The sequence below is a fragment of the Hemitrygon akajei genome, chromosome 21, assembly GCF_048418815.1.
Source record: "Hemitrygon akajei chromosome 21, sHemAka1.3, whole genome shotgun sequence".
Classification (NCBI taxonomy): domain Eukaryota; kingdom Metazoa; phylum Chordata; class Chondrichthyes; order Myliobatiformes; family Dasyatidae; genus Hemitrygon; species Hemitrygon akajei.
This window is the reverse complement of record NC_133144.1, coordinates 56,201,452-56,229,249: the sequence shown is the minus strand read 5'-3', so window position 1 is coordinate 56,229,249 and position 27,798 is coordinate 56,201,452. Positions and strand designations below refer to the sequence as shown.

The following is a 27,798-nucleotide window of genomic DNA, read 5'->3' as shown; positions in this document are numbered from 1 at the left end:
GATGTGTATGCTGAGGAACTTAAAGCTGTTCACTCTCTCAACCCCAGATCCATTGATATCAGTAGGGGTTAGCCAGTCTCCATTCCTCCTATAGTCCGCAACGAGCTCCTTTATTTTTGCAACATTGAGGGAGAAGTTGTTTTCTTAACACCACTGTGTCAGAGTGACAACTTCTCTGTAGGCTGCCTCGTTGTTATTTGAGATAAGGCCAATCAATGTATCATCAGCAAATTTAATTAGCAGATTAGAGCTGTGGGTTGTGATACAGTCATGGGTAACAGAGGGTAGGACACAGCCCTGAGGGGCACCTGTGTTGAGGGTCAGAGGGGCAGAGGTGAGGGAGCCCACTCTTATCACTTGCTGGTGACCTGACAGGAAGTCAAGGATCCAGCTGCACAAGGCAGGGTGAAGGCCGAGGTCTCTGAGCTTTTGTCAAGCCTGGAGGGAATTATGGTGTTGAATGTTGAACTGTAATCCAAGAACAGCATTCTCACATAAGCCGTCTCCTTCTCCAAATGTATAAGGATGGTGTGTAAAGTTGTGACTATTGCATCATATATCAATCATTTGTGTCAGTAGGCAAATTGTAGGGGGTCCAGTGTAGGTGGTAGGATGTTGCAGATGTAGTGCTTGCTTATTATCGAAGTGAGTGCGATAGGACGCCAGTCATTCAGACATTTCAGAGAAAAATGACGGCAGTGCGCGCGGCCACTCCAGGAATGAATATCTGTTATCTGTAAGTAGGGGCCGTGCACAATCCTGATTTGATGGGGACGGATGGGAGAAGCACGGAGGAACATCTGGTGAAACTTCTGACATGCCTGTTTCGCTGCCGCTGCTACTGTGTGATCAAAAAATCTCTGGAGAGGAAGGCCCCGAATCCACGGCTTTGCCTGTTCCTTGGCGGTCGGGGCCGGGGCTGAAGCGCTCGGCAGAGATGGTGCTCGGTTCGGAGGGCTGGTCGGAGGCTCGAAGTTTTTTGGACGGACTCAGAGTTGGCTGTGGTCGGATGCTTCCAGAGGCTGCATCAGGAAGCTTTGCGGTGCTGGAGGTTTGTGGCAGGAAGAGTTTTTCTTCGTTCTACCATCTACGTGAGATGATGGGCTATCGAGGACTTTGAGACTTTCTTTTACCGTGTCCATGGTCTGCCCTTATCAAATTACGGCATTGCTTTGCACTGTTGTAACTATATGTTATAATTATATGGTTAGTCTTGGTCTGTCTTGTGTTTTTGTGATATCATACTGGAGGAACATTGTATCATTTCTTAATGCATGCATTACTAAATGACAATAAACGAGGACTGAGTGTCCTCACAATCTAATCTAATGTTACCTTGGTCTTTTGAGGTAAAGGAATAATGGTGCAGGTTCTGAAGCAGAAGGGCACTCTACAGTGGGAGAGGGAGAGATTAATAATGTCTGTAAACACAACTGCCAGTTGTGCCATGCACGTCCTGAGTACCTGCCCTGGGATGCTGTCCAGTCCCGCAGCGTTGCGACTGTCCACTAGCTGGAAACACCTACGTACTTCAGCCTCCTAGATGACTAAGGTGCAGGTTGTTTCAGCAGCTCTCCTTGGGGGCTCAGTATTGGTGATATTGAACTGAGCGTAAGAAAAGATTTAGCTCATCTGGGAGAGGGGCAGCTGTGTTGGCAGCACTATTGTGCTTTGCTTTGGATGCTGTGTGTGGATGATCCAGAAATTCTCCTGAAAATACAGAATACCGTGGATTATTGTCAGATGGGGGTGGGGGGCAGGGATATAATTAGATATGTAGAATTATAGTTGAACTATCATGCATTTTAAGAGGATTGAAAGGTTAATGACCCACACAAGTTCCTGCAGTCATAGAGCTGCACGCAGCCATGTAAGGAACTGTTTAGTTTTGTGCTATTTCCCTTTGCTAATATTTCTTTCCAAACCTTTGTTTTCCTGTGAATTTTACAACATTAGTAAGCTAGGAAATGGGGTTAGATTGATCATAAACTTAAGTTAGTGATATATGGCTGCAGGAGCAAACTTGTTCAGTATTATACTGTTGTTTCGTATGATGTATTTTATACGAGATCCACTTCTACTGGAATTTAATAGAATAGTCTCATGACAGATTTGCCCGTCATCAATTTGATTTTTGAATTTTTCCAATAATCAATGCTGTTTCGTATGCTCCTATTTGTGATGCCTTTTAATTACCAACTTGTAAACTTCACAGACATTTTGGAATGATATTTCATGGCTGTTACCATGGTTCCACTCACTGACAGTTTGGACTGACCTTGCTTTTGAATCTGAAGTTACAGTATTTGGGTTAAACTGTTTTCCATTTATCATACAGGTTAGCTGCACTCCGAGAAATTTGGAGGTGAGGTGGAGTATTTCTACACTCAAACTGGGTATTTTGTGGTCCCATTGATTAAATTCACAAGGTGCATGCTATTTGGTAGCAGATATTAGATGGACACAAATTTCACGGTAGCCCAGTTTGAGTAAGTTGCTCCACAATCCTCCTCTGATTGAACTTAGTGGCTTCTGTGAGACCAAAAAGGCTATGCAGAATGATTGATGGCAATTCCTGCATTTTAATTTCCCATATGATATTAGATTCACAGTTGCCCAATCTGTTTGGTTGCTTCCCACCAGCCTGGCCTCAAGATGAGTGGGAACAGAAAACATCTTCAATAATAAGATTATTATTGGAATAATAATTGGAATATTATTGGTTAGTTAGGAAGGTTCAATCGTTGGGTATTAATATTGAAGTAGTAAAATGGACTCAACAGTGGCTGGATGGGAGATGCCAGAGAGTAGTGATGGATAACTGTTTGTCAGGTTGGAGGTCGGTGACTAGTGGTGTGCCTCAGGGATCTGTACTAGGTCCAATGTTGTTTGTCATATACATGAATGATCTGGATGATGGGGTGGTAAATTGGATTAGTAAGTATGCAGATGATACTAAGATAGCTGGCGTTGTGGATAATGAAGTAGGTTTTCAAAGCTTGGAGAGATTTAGGCCAGTTAGAAGAGCGGGCTGAAAAATGGCAGATGGAGTTTAATGCTGATAAGTGTGAGGTGCTACATTTTGGTAGGACTAATCAAAATAGGACATACATGGTAAATGGTAGGGTATTGAAGAATGCAGTCGAACAGAGTGATCTAGGAATAATGGTGCATAGTTCCCTGAAGGTGGAATCTAATGTGGATAGGGTGGTGAAGAAAGCTTTTGGTAAGCTGGCCTTTATAAATTGGAGCATTGAGTATAGGAGTTGGGATGTAATGTTAAAATTGTACAAGGCATTGGTAAGGCCAAATTTGGAGTATTGTGTACAGTTCTGGTCACCGAATTATAGGAAAGATGTCAACAAATAGAGAGAGTACAGAGAAGATTTACTAGAATGTTACCTGGGTTTCAGCACCTAAGTTACAGAGAAAGGTTGAACAAGTTAGGTCTTTACTCTTTGGAGCGTAGAAGGTTGAGGGGGGACTTGATGGAGGTATTTTAAATTATGAGGGGGATAGGTAGAGTTGATGTGGATAGGCTTTTTCCATTGAGAGTAGGGGAGATTCAAACAAGAGGACATGAGTTAAGAGTTAGGGGGTAAAAGTTTAGGGGTAACACGAGGGTGAACTTCTTTACTCAGGTGGTAGCTGTGTGGAACGAGCTTCCAGTAGAAGTGGTAGAGGCAGGTTCAATATTGTCATTTAAAGTAAAATTGGATAGGTATATGGACAGGAAAGAAATGGAAGATTATGTGCTGAGTGCAGGTCGGTGGGACTAGGTGAGAATAAGCGTTCGGCACGGACTAGAACGAATGAGATGGCCTGTTTCTGTGCTGTAGTTGTTATATGGTTATAATAATAAAAGAAAGTTCGTAGTGGGCACCTTGCAGGCACCTGATGACTTCCAACCCAGATGTGCTTAACTGTGCTTGGATCATGGTCATGTGTGACATAGACCTGGACACATTGTCCTTCATTCCATTCTATAGCAAGCTGTCAAGGTCTTGAAGCATTTTCAGGCAAGTTGAAAAGGATTAATCTCAACTGAGAAATGAGGCTTCAGGAGCAGAGAAACTTGAGGCATTTCAGTGCCTCATCTCCCACACTGGTGGAAGAGAGGACTGTGCTGGGGAACCTTGTTGTCATTGTGACCATCTTCTGCCACAGGTAAAACCTTCACAAGAGGAGTCCTCAAACAAACTCCCTATTAGCTGAAGACCTGACCCATCTCTCTGGAGGTGCATGGACACCATCTTCACTGTCAAACATGTCTCAGCACTGTTCAAAAGTTCTCCTGTGAGGTGCTCTGCAGACTGGTCTGCCTGACTAAAACCCAGTATCGTATCATTTGTTTTCATGTCAGTGTAGATAATGACATTGAAATTCTGAACGTGAAAACTGTAGAAGTCTTTCTCAATGACTGTTGCCTGGCAGTACTTGCATCAATAAATCAATGATAATGAAGTGCTTTGAGAGATTAGTCATGTCTAGAATTAACTATTGCTTAAGCAAGGTCCTGGACCTGCTGCAATTTCCCTAGCTGGCTCTCCACTCCACTTTGGAGGACCTAGACAACAGCAAAATGTGTATCACGTTTCTTTATTATATTGGTTTATATTTCGATGTTCAACACTATTGTCTGCTCACTACTAATCAACAAGCTTCAAAATCTGTGCAACTAGATCGTCTACTTCCTTATCAGGAGACCAGTCAGTGCAAATTGTAACAACATCTCCTTGCTGACAATTAACTTTGGGACACCTCAAGGACCTGTAGTTGGCCTACTCTTCTACTTCTTCTACTCTCATGACTGTGTGACCAGGCACAGCTCATATGCCATCCGTAAATTTTCTGAATCTCAGGCTAGGGCGAGGAGGCGTATGGTACTAAGATAGATCTGCTGGTTGAGTGTCGCTGTAAAAACCTTGCACTTAGCTTTAGAGAGACTAAGGAATTGATGATAAATTTCAGTAAGGGGGAACTTGGGAGAATGCACATCAGTCCTCACTGAGGAGTCAGGGGTGGAAAAGGTGAGCAGCTTCAAGTACTTGGTTGTCAGTGTCTTCAAATATCTATTCTGGGCCACAAAGCATGTGCTAGCAGGCCGCGAGGAAACAAATGATTTGGCGGTATGAAGCTATATGAGTCAGCTGCACTGCAAGTGGCAGTGCCTTAAGAAGGTAGCATCCATCATTAAAGGCCCTCTTCACATTACCACTATCAAGGTGGAGGTTACAGGAACCTGAAGATCCACTTAATATTTTAGGAACAGGTACTTCCCTTCCGCCATCAGATTTCTGAATGGTCCATGAAAATTAGTTCATGATTTGTCATTTGCTGTATTTATTTATTTTGTAACGTAGTAAATTTGTCAATGATAACCTGATTCTAATACTGAGTAATATTCTGTTTTCACTGAATATATATGCAGATGTTTTAAAGATGAAGCCATAATCTTTTCAGTTGTTACCTATAATTACCTACTGCGTTTAGTCAAACCAATCTACAGAGCACCTTATAGGAATAAACCACTTCAGAGTTGTTGAGCAGTGAAGTTATCTGCATAGCCATCGGTGGAAAATCTTACCACTGTGCATGCCATGAATTGATTGAATATTTTCTCTATATATTGACCTTACCAGCTAACATTTATGTTTCAATTGCAGGTTATGCAATGCAATACAATACTGTCCTGTAGTGTGGGAAAAATGAATTGCCTTTCAGTGATGAGAACATTTTATTGTATTAATCTGATTGTAGTTAGTATTGGCATCAGTTCAAGTAAATTTATTTCAGTGAGTGGAGTGTTATTGCTCTATACACACTGTGGTGTGACCTTGATTCTTTTCCTTTATAGTTTATCACACTTGCAGGTTTAGGGTTGTGCTGCAAGTCTACTGATAACCATTCAGGGCAGGTTGTGCATTGCGTGTGTACTTGACGGGAAATTGGGTTGGTGGCAAATACCCCCATCCAGACAGACTGGTTAGTATCAGTCAGAGCAAAGTGCATTACTCTTATTTCCTTTGGCTGAAATAGTACAGCCTTCTTCCCTGTTTACCAGACAATTTGTAGTGCATCTTGGCCACTAGAAGTAAATTCATATCTTATAATATGCTTTTTAACTATTTAGAGAAGTAATTTTACTTTTTACCTTGTCCACATTCTGTAACTTATGCAGTAATAAACCAGGAAAAGGAAATGTTTTGATCCTTTCACATTCATGGGATATCAGAATGCTTCATAACCAGTTATATTGAGCTCTTGTTAGCACTTGGGCTGTACACTTTAATTAGGCAATCATTTCCTCTGAATTAAAAACTTGTTTTGCAAGATTTTCTTTTCCTATTTTAGTTACATAGCATTTTGTGTAGGTTCCCAGATGTATCACAAACCTGTCCTTGCGCTTTCAAATCACCAGTACATGGTGGATTATCATCCTCTGTAATGTGGTTGAAATTATTATTTGGGCCTTGAAACAGTTTACTGTGCATAAATTTTAAAAGATAAAAATTGAGCTCTTCTTGCGTGGTAAATAGTCTGATATGCCCACATATGTGCGTGCAGGTTTCTAATGTGTGTATGAGTTTGAAATGCATTATGGTACCTAATATTAAATCTTGGAATAAAACTTCAGAAGTGGACTTATCCAGATTTCAATTTCTCTTACTCCTAATATTCCAGTATCACCAGGTTTTGGAGAGGCATTTTCTCCATCATATTTACTTCTATGTATGGGTCCATTCACTTCACTTAGGTTAGAGTGTGGCCGATGTGCTGCTGCTCTTGCAACAAGCTCATCACTGATGTTTGAGTGTTCTTTCTCTTTAGGGCAGTTGTACATTGGTTCACAAAAATGATTGCAGATAAAAGGGTTAATGTATGAGGAGTGTTTGATGACTTTGGGCCTTTACTCACTGGAATTTAGAAACCTATAAAATATTGAAAGGCTGAGATGTAGAGGGGAATGTAGAGAGGATGCTCCCTATTGTGGACATAATGAGGATGCTTCCTATAATGAGCAAGTCTAGGACCATATGGAACAGGCTTAGAATAGAGGGACATCCATTTAGAAAAGAGATAAGGATTTTTTTTAGCCAGAGCATGGTTAATCTGTGGAATTCACTGTCACAGACAGCTGTGGAGGCCAGTCATTGGGTATATTTAAATCAGAGGTTGATAAGTTCTTGATTTCTAAGAGCATCAGAGGTTATAAGAAGGCAAGAGAATGGAGTTGAGAGGGATAATGGACTGGCGGAGTAGTTTGTGGGCCTAATGACCTAATTTTGCTCCTCTGTCCTATAGTCTATGGTTCCATGTTTGCACTGGGAGTTCGAATTTCAGAAGGAGCTATTTTATTCTAGAATGGTTTTAGCCTCTGAATACATTGTTACTTAGAGTGCAAGATGTATTTAGTACACTTTTTGATTGAATAGGGAGCATTAAGTACCTCCTTTGCTGTTTCTCCTGGAATTAATATGTTGGCACCTATTTCAAAGATAACAATGTTAGTTATAGTATTGGGTGATGTGCCACCCTTAATGGCTGTGGGTGAAAATGTTATGCCAGACATTTGAGCAAAAAGTGCAGGCTGATTTGAGAGACTTAGGAGTGCTGCATTCCTGCGAATAAGGCATCAAATTGGTGCTCTTTCTAACAGCTTGGATAAATCTTATCCCTCAGTTAACAGAGTTGTGGGCATTATCACATTGCTATTCATGGGAGAATGCTGTGCACACATTTTCTGCTGCATTAAGCTGGGGACTGTGCATCATGTGTACAATTATATTTATAATGTTCTGGTGGGTTCCTGGAAAGCTCAATATAAATCCAGCTTTATTTAATTTTCCAGCACAGTTATGTGTGCCAGCTTCTTGGTTCAGGGGTTACCGACCCTGAGGTTCACAGACTCCTTGGTTAATGGTAGGAGTCCATGGCATTAAAAAAAAGTTTTGAATCCCTGATTTAGTTGATTTAATGTGACTTATTATAGTATTGGTTGAGGGAGGATAATTGGGTAATAACTTGCAAGCACCCGATTCAGTAGAACAGGCCTTCATTTTAACACTTCAGTGAATAGAGAGCAGCTCCAATAATACAAGACTAATTGAGTCAGCATTTGGATCAGACTGAGGTTAATTTTTAATTGGCAGATCTGAAGTGGAAATTTGCTGTTTTGATTCCCAGAAGGAAATGCATTTTGTATGTGCAGTAATGGTAACTAAGAAACTCTCATATTTACAACCTACCTTTATCTCCTAGTACATGGAGCAATGAATGAAGAATGGCACTTGTACTGTAGATAGTTGTGCAATGCAACAATAATATGGCTAAACATAATTAAACGTTGTATGGAAGAAGCAATAAGCACCATGTGTGGGATTTATCATATCAGTACTTATGAGACTTCAGTCAAGGCTTGGTGTATGTAAAGTGAAAAATGAAAGAATGCTTTAAAATAGCTATTGGAGTATTGGACACAGTTATTAGGACAAGTCATTATATGAGCAATTCTTGCTGAGTGCAGCAGTGAAGAGTGAGCTAGTGCTGCTGGTATATTGGTTTATTATTGTTGCAAGTACTGAGACAGATTGAAAGACTTGTTTTGGGTTCCAGCTATGCAGATCATTTCCTCACACCAACCCATTGAGGGTAGTACAAGGGAAAACAATGCAGATTTGTGTTACAGAGAAAGTACAATGCAGGCAAACAAATTGTCTGTTACTGACTGGTGGAAACAAAAGTATCCTGATACCAAATCCCGATTTACCATTCATTGGGTTAGCAACGCGAAAATCTTTACACATTGTCATTTCAGTGAATTTTGGCCCTTTCTTCTTAGACTCTGTCAGTGGTCTGATGAGGCAAGGGTACTATTGTTGTCTTCTCCTTTGAGTCCTGAAGGAGGGTCTCAGCCCAAAATGTGGACTGTTTATTCATTTCCATAAATGCTGCCTCACCTGCTAAGTTCCTTCAGTATTTTGTGTGTGCTACTCTGGATTTCCAGCATTTGCAGAATCTCGTGTTTTAAAAAAAAAGTTTAAATCTCGCGTGTGTAAGCACATGAAGGGGCATTAAAGTAATGGCAAAGCAGAAACAGAAATTAACAAATGACCAGATTTGGGTTAAGGAAAATACTGATAGAGATGAGACAAAGAAAGTGAGAGGTTGGCTGAAAGTAACCTGACTCCTGCTGAGATGCAAAAATGCTTAAGTTTATTTGTGGCTGAGAGGACAATATGGTCAATCTAAGTGGAAAACACAATGTGGATTAAAAGTGATAAATACTTTATTGATTCCAAAGGAAATTACAGTGTCACAGTAGCATTGCAAGTACACAGATATAAATATTAGAAGAGTAGAAAGAATACAAAATAAGTTACCACAAACAGTCTAATATGAAGGGGTCATCACTTTGTCAGCTATAGGTTGACTCATTATAGAGCCTAATGGCCTCATATGGTGCTCTTTGGAGCAGCACGGATGCCTTAGTTGTCTGTAAAACACTACCACAAAGCATCCTCTCAGTTTTTAAAAGAAAACTAGAAAGCAATAGAATAACAACAGTGCTAATGTGATATTGTGTTTTAGTTTAAATAAGTTTATGCAATGCTAGTGATATTATTGAAAATTGGACATAGTGAAATAATCTGACGTGATCAAGTTAAAATATAACTATCTTAATCTTTGAAAGTTTTCAAATAGTTTGTTTCCTGGATAATCTGTTTAGTAGTTTCCCATATTGTGGACTTTAGCCAAACGCCTGTGCCAAATTTTGAAACACTACACATTGATTAGAAATAATTTGCCTGAAGTGAAATTTGCAATATTCTGAAGTGGCAGCTGGGAATAACTGTCAGTTTGCCTTCCAAAAGCTCACTGTTACCAAACTAGTTAAGTAACTTGCTTCAACAAATTTCTGAGTACATGCTTGTCAATTTGAACTCTGTTCTGCAAGGTATTTTGACCTGTAAAGCATATCAAAACTCGTCAGAAACACCTTGTCAAAAGAGCATTTGGTAACTTGACACCAAGGCTCGACTTTTTTAAGATGGAGGTGGGGGAGGAAATAAGTTTGCCAGCCATTTATATGAGGATTTGCAGAGGAATTACATTGTGATATTTTTAAATTTTGTGACAGGATGAAAGAGTTGGCAGATCCCTCGCTCCTAAAATTAGTTTGACAATGTTATAATATATTATAAAAAATGTTAAAATGATTTCTTACTCCACAGGTAGCCAGAAAATTCATTGTAGCTCCTTTGATCGCCATGGCCTGTTTAAACTGAAGATGTAAAATGTAGGAGCTTGGCATGATTTTAATTGTTCTGCTTGATTAGAGAAATAGCATATAGCGACATACTATTGTTTTCACATCCTTGGGGCACAATTTTGCATGTATATGTATGACAACATTTCTACCTGTATTGCAATATTTGTCCTATTACTAATGACCTGATCCCAAACCTTGAATGACTGCAATCTGTCATGGTGTATAAGCACCACCTAACAGACTGTATTGTGCCATCTCATAATGTATCCTGTTGATAAATGACTAAGGAAAAATATACCTTGGCTCTCATGGGTGTTACTATTTAGCAATCCTAATAGTGCTGATTTTTGGGGAGGGGGGAAGAAAATCAAAGTTTCGAAACTCATGCTAAATCAGTAGGGCTTAGCATAGCTCTGGCATAAATTTACATCCAATCTAAGAAATGCCCTTTTTAAACCAACAAAATAAAATATATTGCTCTTATATAATCATCTTTCATTATTATAAATAATCCCAGCCCATTATTGATGTAAGCAGTCCTTTTCTCTGCTTCCGTAGGAAGTTTTATTTTATTGAAATGTTTTGTGGAATTATATTTGTGGATTTTTTTCACTTGCTCTAACCCCACAATTTTATTTTCCCTCCACTTGATCACATTTAGTTGCCCTGCTGTCATTAGAGTATCCAATATTTGCTCCTACTCTAAAACTTTGTCTTTTAAGGCTATTTTAAAAAATAATCAAAGAATTTAGCCTTTCCTGTCCCCTTGCTAGTTAGCAAGTTTTTATCCAGGATCTCTTTCTGTATTTAGCAGCATTTATCTTCCCATCAATCCTGACCTGGTTTCTAGACCCTGTTACTGAAAAGCATGCCCCAAACATGATGGTACCTCCACCATACTTTGCAGTAAGGATGTTCTTATTCAGGGCAAAGCCTTGAAATTGTGGAGGCATGAACTTCATCCCCAGTTGTAGTCACTGACTTCTGCACCTCGTTTAGGATGTCTGTTGGCGTCATAGTAGCCTCTTTAGAAATGCCATTCTTCTCCAGTGAACACGTTTAGAGGAGTGGCCTGAGCAATGTTGGTTTTTAATGTTTAGTGAATTGCTAACAGGTTTTGAAATTTGATTTTACATGATAAACAATAAATAGGGAAAATGAGATGAAGAGTTCTTGAAAGTTGAGTCCATAAGTGGTGGGAACATTTCAGTTATGGGGCAAGTGAGGTTGAGTCTTTTCATTCCTGAACTTGCTAAAGTAGGTATTGAGGCTCCTGTACCACCTTCCTGATGGCAGCAGCAAGAAGAGAGCATGGCTTGGGTGTTGTGGGTCCCTGATAATGGTTACCACTTTCCTGTGAATACACTCAATGTAGATGTGTTCAGTGGTTGTGAGGGCGTTATCTGTAATGGACTGGGCCATATCCACTACTTTTTGTAGGACTATCCTTTCAAGAGCATTGATTGGTGTTTCCATAGCAGGCTGTGATGCAGCCAGTCTATATTCTCCACAATACATCTACAGAAGTTTGTCAAAGTTTTAAATGTCATGCCAAATCTTTGCTAACTTCTAAGGAAGTAGAGGTGCTGCCATGCTTTCTTCATAGCTGCTGGGCCCAGGATAAATCTACTGAAATGATAATACCGAGGGACAGAAAGTTGCTGACCCTCTCAATCTTTGATTCTCCCGATGAGGACTGGCTCATGGTCCTCCAGTTTCCTTCTTTTGAAGTCAATAATCAGCTTGTTAGTCTTGCTGATGTTGAGTGAGAGGTTGTTTTGGTACCACTCGGCCAGATTTTCATTCTCCCTCCTATATGCTGGTTCGTTACGACCTTTGATTTGGCCAATAACAGTGGTGTTGCTGGCAAACAAATATGGCATTGGAGGTGTGCTTGGGCACGCAGTAATAAGTGTAAAGCAAGTAGAGCAAAGAACTAAGTGCACAGCCTTGTGGTGCACCTGTGCTGATGGAGATTGTGGAGGAAATGTTGCCAATCCAAACTGACTGGGGTCTGCAACTGAGGAAATTGAGGATCCAGTTGTACTAGGAGGTGTTGAGACCAAGGTCTTAAAGCTTATTGTTTAGTTTTGAGGGTACAGGCAGTCCCTAAGTTACGAACGTCCGACTTACGAACAACTCGTACTTACAAATGGAGGGAGGAGTACGCCGTCTGCCATTTTAAGTCAGATCACGGTGCCGTCTACTATTTTAAGTCGTTGCTGTTAACACTGTGTTGAGTGTGTAACTTTGTATTTGGCTTAAATATTTCTTAGCAAGATTCACCCTGACCCCCCCCACCCTTCCAGTCAACACTGCCCCCACTTGTCCCATTTAACCTGGCTCAGTACGGGTGGACTTTAGGACCCGGGGGAGCAGAGGATCCGTCGCCCACAGCTGCTGCTGAATCAGCAGTTTTCTGTTCCATTGACGGAAAATGATCGCAATTGAAAATAAAGCGGAAATACTAAATCGATCGGAAAGAGGTGAAACACCATCAGTCAATGGAAAAGTGTTAGGCTACAGTCGGTCAATGATTAGAACAATTTTAAAGGATACAGGTAAAGGATAAAGTGAGAATAATGGAGCATGTGAAAGGCCCTGCCCTGATGAAAGCTGCAATTATTACTATGCAACACAGTGGTTTAATTATTGAAATACATACATTTCTTAAGTGTTTTATATGCATAGAAAGGTAAAATATATACTATATACTAAAACAAACATTTGACTAACTGACTGTAAATAATACTGGATGTACCTGTTCCAACTTACGTACAGATCTGACTTAAAGATGGACTCAGGAACGGAACTCGTTCATAACCCAGGGACTGCCTGTATTGAATGCAGAGTTGTAGTTGATAAAGAGCATCCTGATGTATGCATCTTTACTATCCGGATGTTCCACAGTTCAGTGAAGAGCCAATGAACTGGCACCTGCTGTGGACCTGTTGTGTTGGTAGGCAAATTTGAGTGGATCCATGTCGTTTCCTGTGCATGAGTTGATGAATTTCATTGCAAACTTCTAAATGCACTTGTAACGCCCTGGTTAAGATTTCTACTGCTACACTGTGAAATATTTTAGCAGTTTTCTGTAAAAGCAGTGAGTCCTGCTGCAAAGTGTTTTGGCTTCAGCTAAAGATAAGGAGCCACGTTGTCCTACTTGGGAATGCGTGTCAGCCAATCAGGATTGTGGGATGTGAGAGAAGGTTCTAGAGAGCTGTGAGGAAGAGTTTTCTGAAGGACAGGAATCGGTTTGGGGTATTTTGGCGGGAGCTGCAGAGTAGCATGCAACAGAAGATGTCGCAAAATGCAGTTGGAATGAGAGTCCACATTGCAAGAAGTGTTTTGTGTAGGTGAATGGCTCCAAGGAGGAAGTGTTTGCACTGATGATACCAGTCTGTTGATTCCATATTAGAGTGAACAGCAAGGCATAATGCATCCATAGCAGTCATTACCAGGACACAGACCATCTTATTCCTGGCAGTGAAGCTTACTGAGATCTTTTTCTGATTTGCCCTTCCGAGGTGTGCCCACTGCCTCGTACTTTAAACTAACCATCTGCTGTCCACTGTGTCTGTCTCATTTACAGCTGTTCTCTCATTGTCCAAGTTGAAGTTCCCAAACTAGAACAGCAGAGTAGTCTTCAGATCAATTGCTGCTTACGCTGTTCACGCAGATCTAGAAATTCCACTTTGCCCTCTTCATATTATGGAATAGAATTTGCTTGTGCCTGGTTTCTGTACATTCAGGGTAACTATAGCACCCCAGCTGTTACACAGACATGACAGAGCAAACCTGGGTCTGATGCAGGGATTTGTCACAGAAAAAGTTTAGCAGCCTGAGAGGAAAAGACTCAAGGGTGTGCTCAACAAAGCAGCATCCCCTCTGAATCTTGAGAAACAGGGGTCCCTGAATGCTTAAAGTGGAGAGGAAACTTTTCGAGATAACTTTGAGGGAAACTTTTTGAGATAACTTTGAGGACCTAAAGTTCATGCAGAAAGATTACGGAAACCAGGGAATGGAATGGAACTTGTACTGTTCGCATGTGCATATCAGGATAACAATACCTTAAAATAATTCAGCTTCATTTATAGTTTTAAAAACAAACGAATATCAGAAATTGCATGTGGATGTGTGTACACCTGACATTATCCTGATGGATTAATACTGTAAGTTCTACTAAATGTACAATGTCCTGTGTATGTTACTAAAAAGGGCTTCTTTGGTTTGTTACGAGTAGGAATGCTTCTTTGTCTGTTAAAAGTTTCTCTCGCCGTTGTTTCGCTTTAGAATGGCTGATATGGTAATTGTATTCATTTGTTAATCAATGGGGAATGTTACTGTGTTTTGTGAGGCTGGGAACTTGGGGGAGGGGTTGCGCGGGCTTGGGGTGTGAGGAGAGACGGACGAGGAAGGTGGACGGGCGCTGGATGGCTCGTAGGACCACCGCGACTGGCGCTGGACGGCTCGTAAGACCACCGGGTGGTCCCGGGGTGACGACGTGGCTGTCGGATGATTCGTTGATTGAGCTCCTACGATGTGCACTACACTGACTGAACTTTGATAAGTTGGCGCCTTTTGTTTTTTTCTTTCCTTGTGTGTGTGTGTATATATATATATATATATATATATATATATATACATATATATATTGTATTGCCTAATACTTCTTTAGTTAATGTTAGTAAATTCTATAAAGTGTATTTCATAACGGTATTTGGTGTGAAGTTGATACGGTGAGTGGCGCGAGGCATAAACTCGATTCTCACAGCACCTGCGTGTATGGGAGGTGGGTTGGTGTGTGGCTGGATCTCCTTTTCCCCTAGACATATACCAGCCTTTGTGGGTAAGTGTTACATAAATAAAACTGAAGTGCTCCAAATTTGTTGATCTCTGTAATGGATCATTCTTAACATTGGGAACAGTCCACTGAGTTGTGAGTTCATCCTACAGTATTCACGATGACATTTCAGATCCATTCCTTATCACAATCTTGCATTATTATAAGTATAGTGGTGAGGCTTTAAAAAAGTTTAATAATGTAACTAGACTACAGATTCATTCCTAATGGAAATTATTAGGCATTTCCTTATTCTGAATAACCTACTGTACATGGTGGATTGAATTTTAAATTAGAGCTATTTATTTTGAAAACACTTGGTGTTTTTCTTGCTAAGAATGGGGAAAAATGCTTGTCTACCATAAACACTTGAGAAGGACATTGCATATAATGCTATCAAATACTAACGACTTGGTTAATGTCTCATTGGAACAATAGACATAACAAATGTTGACTGAAAAGCAGTGTGTTGCTAAGCATTTCGACTGAAATCCTATTGAGATATCAAAGCTGACTAGGTATTAAAATGAAATTATTGGTTTGATTCATCACTTGGCAAATCCACTGCATTGGTTGTTCCTGCTTTTTCAGTGATCATTAATGACATTTTTTTCATTTGTCCTTATATAGCAATGGGTATGTATGTAAATGAGTATGTATGTAGACAATGGAAGGAGGTTTTTGTTATACATTTCCTACTGATTTGCCACTTATTGTAGGTCAGTCTTTTATTATATTTAGTGTATAGTAGTTAATCATAGGAGTACCTTCATAATACTTTTAATAAAGCAGATTATCATCTATGGCTCACAACATCTGAAAATTTTTAAATGCTTGAGCCATTGGCACTTTGGAGAGCTTTCTCCTATGTTCTGTTGCCTTCCATTCAGAGCATTAAGCTTTGATCTTAGCTAGAAAGAACTTACTAAAGGCTCATCTTGGTTTGAATAGACCGTCTGTCTTTACAAATTGAAATACTCAGGGCATTGTCCCTTTTTCAAACCATTTTAATTAGGTAAATTACCCTGTATTTCAATGCCCCATCTGTGAACAACAGCATGGTGTTGCAGTGGCCTCAGATTTCCCTAATGGACTTCAGCCCAAAGTTAAGCATACTACCAGTCACCCAAACTGCTACATGGAGAAACTTCTGAAGCAAGAATGTTTTTAAAATTTACAAAAATAATTTTTTTTTTTGAATGGTCTATTCATTCCTACAGGGAGGAATGGTAGAGTAGTGGTAGCTTTAAAGTGTCGATGATCACCGATCGGGGTCTTAAGGAGCTCATGTCTGTAAGGAGTTTGTATGTTCTTCCTGTGACTGTGGGTGTTCTGGTTTACTCCCATATTCTAAAAATGGTTAGGATTAGTGAACGGTAGGCATATTATGTTGGAGCTAGAAGCATGGCAAAACTTACAGATGCCCCTGCTCCTTCACACTGTGTTGGTCATTAATGTAAAGCAACAAATTTCACTATATTTCAAAGTTTTGATGCGCATGTGACAAATATAGATAATTTTTAAACTATTTGGTTACTTTGCAAAGTGGAGTGATCCGGAAGTTTTAAATTTGTCAGACTAAAGCCTGTTTCTGAGTCTACTGTGAATAACATGAAGGTGAATAGATTATTTTCACATGTTGTGTATCTGACCTCCAGACGGTTTTGTGATGCTTTTACTTGGGAAAAGTAGAGCTTAAATTATAAGGTGACACAGGTTCAAGATTACTTTTTCTAAAATTTAAATAAATTCCTATTTTCTGCTTGCATCTATATTTGCAAATGGTGTTCCACAGTTCCTTCGATTAACAGAATCGAGTTTTTTGTGAGGCATGTTTCTTTGAGTTGTTGTACAGTGAAGATGTTTGCTGAGCAGTTTTGTTTAGGAAGCTTTAAAGCGGCAATAACTATACTAGTACTTAATTTGTCAGTAAAGTATGTTGTCACAGCTTAATGCCTTGAAACTTTTCCTACATCATTTCATGCCTTTTTGGCCTTGGGATTTTGCTGGGTGAAGTCTCTGTTTTTATTGGCAGGATGTACAAAGCATTTAAAGTTTCAAGGGCCATTTTAAAATAATTAATCGCACATGCCACACCCAGTGCAGTTCCACTTCCACCCCTTACTTCCCAATGGTAAGTAGCTGCAGTACATTGCTCATCCTTTCCATGCCTCCAGCCCTACCACACAGATAGATAGATAGATACTTTATTCATCCCCATGGGGCAATTCAACTTTTTTCCAATGTCCCATACACTTGTTGTAGCAAAACTAATAACATACAATACTTAACTCAGTAAAAAAATATGATATGCATCTAAATCACTATCTCAAAAAGCATTAATAATAGCTTTTAAAAAGTTCTTAAGTCCTGGCGGTTGAATTGTAAAGCCTAATGGCATTGGGGAGTATTGACCTCTTCATCCTGTCTGAGGAGCATTGCATCGATAGTAACCTGTCGCTGAAACTGCTTCTCTGTCTCTGGATGGTGCTATGTAGAGGATGTTCAGAGTTTTCCATAATTGACCGTAGCCTTGAGATACAAGCCTTGGGACAGGAAGGGTTGCAACTCTGATATAAACACCTCTGGTGCAGCATTGACTTGACTTGGGCCATCAAACTAGCAGCTCTCTCCAAGTTTTATATTTAGTGTATCATATTAGTGACTTGGGCCATCACACTAGCATGTGCTTGTCCAATAATCTCCAGTCTGAACAAGTTACACTACACTAGCTCTAACCCTTTCAGTTATTTTGGAAAACTGAATTGTTGTGAAACAAATCAAGGAGGCATGAAATTTAATGCCTGAAGTAAACTGCATTGGTAACTCCCTCTCATGCCAGTTAGTATGTGATGCTTATCGTATATTTTGCCATCCCTTGTATATTGCAGCTTGTAGTTAGCAAATTCTGCAGAGTTGTTTGAATGAAATACAACATGACTAAATCAGTACTTTGTAGCTGAAGTTTGAATAGAAGCCCTGAACTTTCACTGAATCCATTCAATTGATTTGAATTGCAAAAAAAATGCATGGTTTGGAATGTGAATCAAGAGAGCCACCTACTTTGACTTCTAGAGTAAACAGACTAATTTGCATTTTAGACCATAAGATACAGGAGCAGAATCAGGACAATCAACATATTGAGTCTGCTCCACCATGTTCCTGTGTAGAGATGTGGGTTTCTTGGGAGGTGATTCTAGAACAGAGGGTCTTGGTAGACAGTGCTGAAGAATTTAAATTGAGGTAAGGTGGAAGGGGTGTCCAGGGACGGATTAGCAACGATACCTCAGTAGGAAGGCAGGTCAGAGGAACTGAACCCACTCTTATGGTCCCAGCTCACTCTCAGCTTGTTTCCACTATGGATTTTCACCAGATGTTGCCTTGTTTCTGATTTGGAGGGTCCATTATTCTCAGTCTTTAAGTTTCCTTCGTCAATCTTAATAGTATGTATAATAGTTTGGATTTTTTAAATGTAAAATGCTAGACAAAGCATATTAACTCTTCCAAGCCTTTGCTTTGAATTATTTCAAAGAAAAGTTGTCAAGTTCACCTGAAGTCAAGCAATTCATTTTTGGCACAGTGCTGTTGGTATGTAAGTTGCCCAGTTATACTGCTATCCCAAAATACAAAAGACTCAAGTTTAAAAAGTGCTTTACAAACACATCAGAGCTGACCCATTTTGGCGAATTATGCAATTGCCATGGGTGAGGCAAATCAACTTGATATATTAGAAACTTTTCCTAGAACTTTCCCACTTTTGAAATTTTTAGTTTTGATGCGTGTGGCACCACAACTGTTTAACACCATAGTTGAAGGACAACATTGAACTAGGCACTCAGACAAACGAGTTTTCTGAGCAGTCAGTTTTGTATGTATCCTCAATGCAGTTTTTTCCATTATTTCCATGCTTGAAGAAAATGCAACTGATTTATGTTAACAGCCATAAATCTGTTGGCTATCTAAACAATGATTTCAAATTGACTGCAAAGGAAAAATACAAAATTGTGCTGTGCAGTGCTCTGATGTTTCCTTCAGGGAATGTGCATAAGAGTGAAGCTACTGGGTTAATAATCTAGAGTCTTGGACAAATAATTAAGAGACTAAATTAGTAGAGTGAAATTTGAATTTGTAAATTAATCTGGTTTTGAAAACCTAGCATCTGCAATGGTAACAATTACAGTGCAAGTTCACTTTTATCCTTGGTGGTTGCAGTTTATTTGTGATTCCAGGGCCAGAGCAGCATAGTGATTTACCTATTTTGGATCAGTATTGTCTATTTCTGGTCACTTTAATGATGCAAGGCGAGAGTGCAGGAAAGATTTGCTTTAATGAATCTAAAATAGAGAACTTCAACAAAGAAGTTTGGAGAACTAATGGAGATGTGTATGATCCAGGTTGTACAGATAAGTTAAGTAGAAAGCCATTCCTTTGAAATGATTTAAGGACTAGAAGCACAATATTGGAGTTTTGAGGGGCAGGGGGAAGGTGTGGTATGGGGGAGAAGGTGCAAATCAGATACAAGGAATCCCCCTCCTCCCCATCAGTATAGTTATGATGTTACCTATAAAAGTGGTAGAAACAGCTTTCAGAAATGAGTAATTTGCAGCTATGGGGACAAATATTGATGCAATTATAAAGAAGGTATGTTAGCGGCTATATTTTATGAGGAGTTTGAGGAGATTTTTGTATGTCACTAAAGACTCCAGCAAATTTCTACAGAAGTACTGTGGAGGGGTTGCATCTGGTATAGAGGGGGAGTTGCACAGGATCGGAAAAAGCTGCAGAGGGTTGTAAACTCAACCAGCTTTATTATGGGTGTAGCCTCCCTAGTGTTGAGGACAAAAGGTGATATGTCAAAAAGGCAGCATTCTTCATTCTCCACCTCCCAGGACATGCCCCTTCTCATAACTACATCAAAGAGAAGGTATAGGAGCCCGAAGACATACACTCAACATTTTAGGATCAGCCTCTTCCCTTCTGTTAGATATCTGATTGGATAATGAATCAGCTCTTTATGTCACTACTTATTTAATGTATTTTTTAAAATAATTTTGTAATTTATAGTTTTTAATGTTTTGCAATGTACTGCTGCCACAAATCAACTCATTTCACAATGTGTGTTAGTGATAATTAACCTAATTTTAATTCTGAAAATGTAGAGGGTGGGATATCTAGATTTGCTGTAGCAGAAACCAGCGTAAAGAGCTGAATGCAGTTCTGTGTATGTTGTAACAATTCTCTGACCATTAACTGCCTACTTAAATAACCAAGAAAACCAAATATTTTTATCAAAGAAACCCACTAAATAGCACTAAACAAAACTCATCTTAAAATTATATTGACTTACAGCATAGTCAACCAAATGTTATGAGAGTGGGGGTATAAGGTGAATCATTAATAGTCATTAAATAATAACTTTGCCTGTAGCACCCACATTGTATGTAACAAATCAATGTTCTGGTTTGAGCCATTCTAAAGCAACATGTCACCAGTCGTGCACTGCTTCATGCTGCAAGGAGATTAATTTATTGCAAAGAAATTTCCTGCATCAAGTTGTTCTTGTTGTACACATTTGCTGTTAGCAGTATTTGCATTGGCCTTTAATGACATCTGCTCCAAATGCGCTTTAGGCTTTAATGTCTCTGGGCCTTCAGACTTCATACAAAATGATTCGGATTCCTCCTGGGTGTTCTATAAGCCTGATCATTCTTCAGCTAGCATCATGATCGAGTGTCCAGAACTGCATTGTGCACCTTCTTTACTTTGACTAAATTCAAAAATGTTTGTTGGCCATGAGATGCTTTAGAATGTCCTGAGGCCACGGAAAGTGTTCTGTAACAAGTCTTTTTCACTTTCAGTGTAGATGTTGCGGAATGCAGAGTGGAATATCACCAGCATATGTGCCCATGTGCAACTTCTTAAAAATTTAAACCCATTTTCTTTCCCTGGCAATCAGGAAATAAAATTTTACCAGTCTTTGGGAGTAGCTGGAAAGTAGACTTTTTGGGATTTCTTCTCAGTTGCATGTACCAAGCCAGATGTTAGTATTTTCCTTAATCAATTTGAATTTTTTTGTTCCTTCTTAACAGAAACAGGATTGTTTTGGTAATTTTCCTTTACAAAATCAAGGTATATTTAAGTTAAAAGATGTAAAAGGTTCTGTATTCATTCAAAGCTATTTGAATCTAAATGTTTCACTATTTAGCAGCTTCCATTTATGAAATATTGTAATATGTGCAGGAGAACACCATCAGAGCAACAGTTTTAATGCTCAGTGTTTGTTTTGTGATGTGTATATTCTGCCTTAATTTCAGAATCAAGTATGTTATCACTGACGTGTCATGAAATTTGTTGTTTTGTGACGGCAGCATAGTGCAATATGCTATAAATATAAAATATACTATATACTCAAATATTTTATTTATTTTTATTTAGCGATATAGTGCAGAGTAGGCCCTTTTGGCTATTTAAGCCACACTAGCCCAGCAGCCCCTGACAAACCCAATTAACACTAATCTAATCACAGGACATTTTAAAGGTACATCTTTGGACTGTGGGAGGGAACTGGAGCTCCTGGAGAAAACCCATGCTTTCTATCTAGAGGATGTTCAGAGACTCCTTACAGAACAATGCTGGAATTGAACTCCAGGGCACCCCGAGTTGTAACCGTTTCACGTTAACTGCTACTCTACCATGGTACTATAAATTACAATTTAAAAATATTTTTAAAAATACATAGTGAAAAAATGAGCAGAAATAATGACGTCATGGTCATGGGTTCCTGGGCCATTCAGAATTTGATTGCTTATTTGCAAAAAGTAAGTATTGTCATCAATTCCTAAAAGCACTAGTTCAGCTTGTAGCTCACCTGCATGTAATGATTAAGTTCCTATTATACTGTTGCAGTTGATAAATTCAGTCTCTGATATTCTTTGCAGTCAGAGTGATTTTTTTTCACATGCATTTGTATATGGAACCTTAAATCTCAGGTTCAAATATTACTATTAAAATATTCAGAATTTCAACACTCAGGTGATCGTAGAGTTGTAGACCACTACAGCACAGATCCTTGTCATATTCCTCTTGGTCCTCTTGTGTGACGGAAATGTTAAGAGCTTTTTCCCCAAAGAAAAGCATCCACACTAACCAGTGTTGCGTGTTAAGAATTAAGAGCATTGTTCCTTGGCGACGCATGTTTACAAAATTGTGTGTTTTAGGCTTAAGTATACAGTAGCAGTTTCCTCATTCTTCATTGTTGCTGTGTAATTGGTACGTGCTGCGTCTGAGCTACTCATTCAGAATTTATTGAGAGGCATGCAAACAGGTTCTGGCAAAAAACATAAACTTGCCTGATGACTTTTGTTTTAAGTATGTGTATGTTTCAAGAGCCACCTGATTTGTTTCGATCCCTAAAGGCTAATAGACATCAGTCCTGTCATCTGTTGGTTACCTTTGTAAACAACAGATCATCGGAAAAGTATGTTACCATGGTAGAGTGAAATTGTAAAGAAATGAGGTACTGTATAATCTTAAGAGTTGACAGGTGCATCAATACTATCTAAAGTTCATGGGATGTTGCCTTATAGGATATCAAATGAGTTATATATAAGCTTTCCTGGCAGTTGTTTCAAGATTCAAGATTGTTTAATTTCATTTCCAGAAAACAAGTATAAAGGAGAATGAAATAATTGTTACACCAGATACAATGCAGCACAAAAAAGCACATTGAGATAAAGAACATAATAATAAAAAATATGATAAATATAAGTGGTATGCTGTCTAATATACATAGATTGATTTATGTCCATAGAGTGTCATGGCACAGGACTGACTACATAAGGTGACTCTGACAGGAAATTATAAAGTAAAGGTGGTGGGGTGGGTTAGTGGTAGAGGTGTTGATTAGCTTTACTGTTTGGAGAAAAACTGTTTTTGGGACTAGTGGTCCTGGCATTGGGTGTCAGGGTGGAGGTGGGTCACTACCAAAGGAGGTGTGAGGTGCTCCTCCTCCCCCACTAGCTTGCAGGTCACCTTGGGCATAGCCTGTTCTCTCCCCACCCCCCTCCGGAATCAAGGTCATGTGAAGCCTTGGGAGCTGGAGGTGGATGGTCATATGAGCATCTGCTGCTTATCACAAGTCCTAGTTATGTGACCACTGATGCCAGGCAGACAATCTCTGAACAGTATTGATAATGACTGGGGTCACCAATCTTGTTTAAAAAAAAAACTGCCCTGAAGAAGGCAATGGCAAACCACTTCTGAGAAAACTTTGCCAAGCACAATCATGGTCATGGATAGACCAGATAGATAGATAGATAGATACTTTATTCATCCCCATGGGGAAATTCAACTTTTTTCCAATGTCCCATACACTTGTTGTAGCAAAACTAATTACATACAATACTTAACTCAGTAAAAAAAAATATGATATGCATCTAAATCACTATCTCAAAAAGCATTAATAATAGCTTTTAAAAAGTTCTTAAGTCCTGGCGGTAGAATTGTAAAGCCTAATGGCATTGGGGAGTATTGACCTCTTCATCCTGTCTGAGGAGCATTGCATCGATAGTAACCTGTCACTGAAACTGCTTCTCTGTCTCTGGATGGTGCTATGTAGAGGATGTTCGGAGTTATCCATAATTGACCGTAGCCTACTCAGCGCCCTTCGCTCAGCTACCGATGTTAAACTCTCCAGTACTTTGCCCACGACAGAGCCCGCCTTCCTTACCAGCTTATTAAGACGTGAGGCGTCCCTCTTCTTAATGCTTCCTCCCCAACACGCCACCACAAAGAAGAGGGCGCTCTCCACAACTGACCTATAGAACATCTTCAGCATCTCACTACAGACATTACCATAAATGCCCATGTCGTACAACATGGCACATTATGATGATGATGGTCTCAGGATGGATGCTATATAGCGTCCTCCCTGATGGCAGTGGGTTTTGGTTATTTTGGTTTTTGGAAATCCAGATGTCACCAATGGCATAATTGATTAATCACTCAGAATCTGAATTAGAATAAAGTTTAATATCAGTGGCACATGAGGCTGCTTAACAAGTCCATGGAATTACTAGCATGGATAGAAGACAAACGATTGGCTGAGTGGCAGGAGGCAAAGAGTGGAAATAAAGGGTGCCTTTTCTGATTGGATGCTGGCGACTAGTGGTGTGCCACAGGTGTTGATGTTGGGACTGCTTCTTTCACGTTATACGTCAGTGTCAATGACTTTGATGGAAGAAGGGTTAAGTTTACAGGCAATACAAAGATACGTGGAGGGCAGGTAGTGTCAAGGAAGCAGGATGTCTGCAGAAAGACAAAGACAGATTGGGACAATAGGCAAAGAAGTGGCAGATGGAATATAGTGTAGGGAAGCGTATAGTCATGCACTTCAGTAGAAGGAATAAGTATGTGGGCCATTTTCTAAATGGGGAAAAAATTCAAAAATAAAGCAGCAAAGGAACTTGGAATACAACTTGTGTTAAATTGTTGGAATTTCAATATTTCAGATTTTTCAGGTGTTCTATTGAAATTAATTTCGTCTCTTACAATGATTCTCTTGCTAATGCATACACCAGTTGAAAAAGTGTGGTATGTATTATTTTCACAGTGTAGAGTTCATAGGAGCCATTTGGTCCTTTTAATCATGGATAAAAATCCTCTTCATCCACCTGTTACAAAGTTCTGAGACCAATAAAATTTAACATTGAATATTGTGGCTTCAGAAAGTTGTGCTGATTAACTTATGTAAATTATAGTCCCCAGAACAGATGATTTCTGAAATAGTTAAGCACACAAGACTTTGTATTCAATCAATAGACTGTTTGGTTTAATTTGTTAACATACTTTTAATTTTCTTGGAATTTTCTCATCCATGTATGGAACAGTCACTCTCCCCAGCCAATGCTGCTGGCTGGAAATCTGATTTACCGCCAGCCGCTTTAATATCCTGCAAGAGCAGCTCTCCTACTATCTTTTCATTGTGTGTCTTTGTCTTGGGCTATAAGCTCCTATGGCTGTACCATAGTCGCCTCAGTTGTGACTGGGCAGGTTAACCCATATCCCAGTGATTGCAGCACTGATTTCTACGTGTCTTTAAAGATAATCTGTGTTTGTCACATGTAGATCAAAACATACAGAGAAGTATATCATTTGTGTCAATGGCCAACAGTCCAAGGAAATATTGAGGAGGAAGCATGTGTCACCATGCTTCTGGCTTGAACATAGGATGGCTACAACTTACTAACCCTTAGTAACACATACAGCTGTGGAATGTGGGAAAAACTGTAGCACCTGGGGGAAACATGGGTCACAGGGAGAATATACAAAAACACACACACAATGCTGGAGGAACAGTAGGCCAGGCAGCATCTATGGAAAAGAGAATACAGTCGACATTTCGGACCGAGACCATTCATCAGGACTTAAAGATAGAGGCAGGAATTGAACCTCGATCGCTAGCACTGTAAAGCATTATATTAGCCTCTAAAGTATATGACAACAATTTCCTTCATTTTCTTTCCTTCCCCACCCTGAAGATCCCAAGTATTCTTAATTTTCCAAAATACAAATGAGAGGCATCTTTCCTGTGAGCTGTTTATAATAATGTACAGTATATAATGGGATCATTAACACTGCTTTATAAGTAGCTTTAACTTTCCACTGAAGAGTTTTGGAGATATAATTTATAATGTATTTAATTTTAATTTAGATTGACTGGATTCCCCAGTGACTCAGTTGCATAAGTATAACTTCTTAATTGTTCCTGAAGAATATGTCTGGATTTCACTACAAGCAGCTGCTCATGGAATACCTAAGAGTTTCAGGGATTGCACATTAATTTTATTGGTGTTCATTACTTGTTTGCCAGTTGTCAAGTAGAATTACAAGAAAAATAATTTTATTTATAAATCAGCTTGCTTTTTAACTTGCTCAAATAAAAGATACCTGAACTTACTTTAGGGTTACTTCAGTCTTGGTTTTTTAGATTGCACCTTTATATTTGGGAACCGGAAGGTACCTAACCACTTCCTGGCTTTTTTGCATTCTCTCTTATTGTTGTACCTGGTTAGTATTAATCACATCTTTAAATGACGCATCAGAGAGGGTATTTGGGAATTCATCATTTTTAACATCTGTTTATCCCATCATCCTGCATTAAATATTCATCAGCTGGCTGCCTTCAATAAAATGTGTTAAGCGATCTGTTGGCTTTCACCTCACTTAAAAGCTTATTTTGTCGACTGTAAAATGGCACAGTTACCAACATTGTATTCTTTAAGTTGTTGCAGCTTTTGTTTTATATAATGGGGGTAACATCATTTCAAATAACTTATTGTGCTTCACTTTATCAAATGCTTTTGTGTAGTCGATAAAACAAATGAACAAATCTTTTTGCACTTGAATAGCTCGTTCTGATAGTATCCTTAACATCAATATTGTGTTTCTTGTACCTTAATTGATATAGTTGTTGAAGAAAGTGCAAAAATGGGTCTATCAGTTGCAAAAAGACAATGTACGGTGATATCGAAAAGAAGGAGAATCCTATCTGTAGGCTGAGAATAAACGGGGAAGACATAATACAAATACAGAACTTTTGCTGCTGGGTGACATCAGATGGCAGGTGCAACACGGACATCAAAAGAAGAATAGGAATGGCAAAAGACACCTTTATGAGAATGAAGAGTATACTGACCAACACTAAACTAGGCATGACAACCTGCCTCAGAGCATTGAAATATTATGTTTATCCAGTTATGTTATATGGCTCAGAGTGTTGGACCATATCTAGTAACATGAAACGAATTGAAGCAGCAGAGATGTGGTTTTTGAGGAGGATGCAAAGAATATCATGGACGAAACGATTAACGAGGATGTCATGAACAGAGCAAGCACAAAAAGAGAAATAATGTATGAGATGAAAAAGCAATATAACTTCATTGGACATGTGATTAGGAAAGAGGAGTTAGAATGCACGGTAATTATGGGAAAGATTGAAGGGAAGAAAGCAAGAGGAAGGCAAAGACAAATGATGATGGAGACAGCAGCCAGAGAACTGAAAATGAATACCAATGAATTGATCCACTTGACACGAAACAGGAGTGTGTGGGCCATGGCAGTCAAAGCTCAAACTGGGCATGGCACCTGATGATGATGATGATGGTATCGTCATCAGATATATCAACTCTGCTCTATAGCCACTGAAGAAAATCTCCATACTTGGAGAACCTAGTTGCAGTTTTTCCAAGGCTTAAACAGGTATGTAATGCAGTCTTCAGTGAGAAGTGCATGGATTTTTGTGAGAGTAGTTAATATTGGATAGTTCAGTTTAGATTTCCTTTTATTTACTAGGAGTAACATATTTTTGGTATAATGTTTGGATATGGGTGCATTGACAACATTTACCATGTCTCCCTTACGGCAACTTGCTGTGTCAATTCAGATGTCTGTTGTGCTGCCCTGGGATTGGAATCATTATACAAGCTGTATCGTAACAGCTTCACATTACTAAAGAATATTAGTGAAATAGTTCACTATGATAGCTTCATATTCACTTTTGCAACTAGTTAAACTGGACATATATTGTACATTGGGTTTGAGCTCACATTTTCTTTCTTGGTTAGTTGGCGAAAGGGCCAAATAAGCTAACACTGCAATCGTTTTGGATTTTTTCCATATTTGA

At 39.2% G+C, this 27,798-nt stretch overlaps 1 protein-coding gene across 2 annotated transcripts in view; it reads left to right on the top strand.

Annotated features, from left to right (window-relative positions):
• The window catches only part of edc3 (enhancer of mRNA decapping 3 homolog (S. cerevisiae)), a 127,246-nt gene that overhangs the window by 77,248 nt on the left and 22,200 nt on the right, over positions 1–27,798 (top strand). The gene's annotated exons all lie outside the window — the stretch shown is intronic.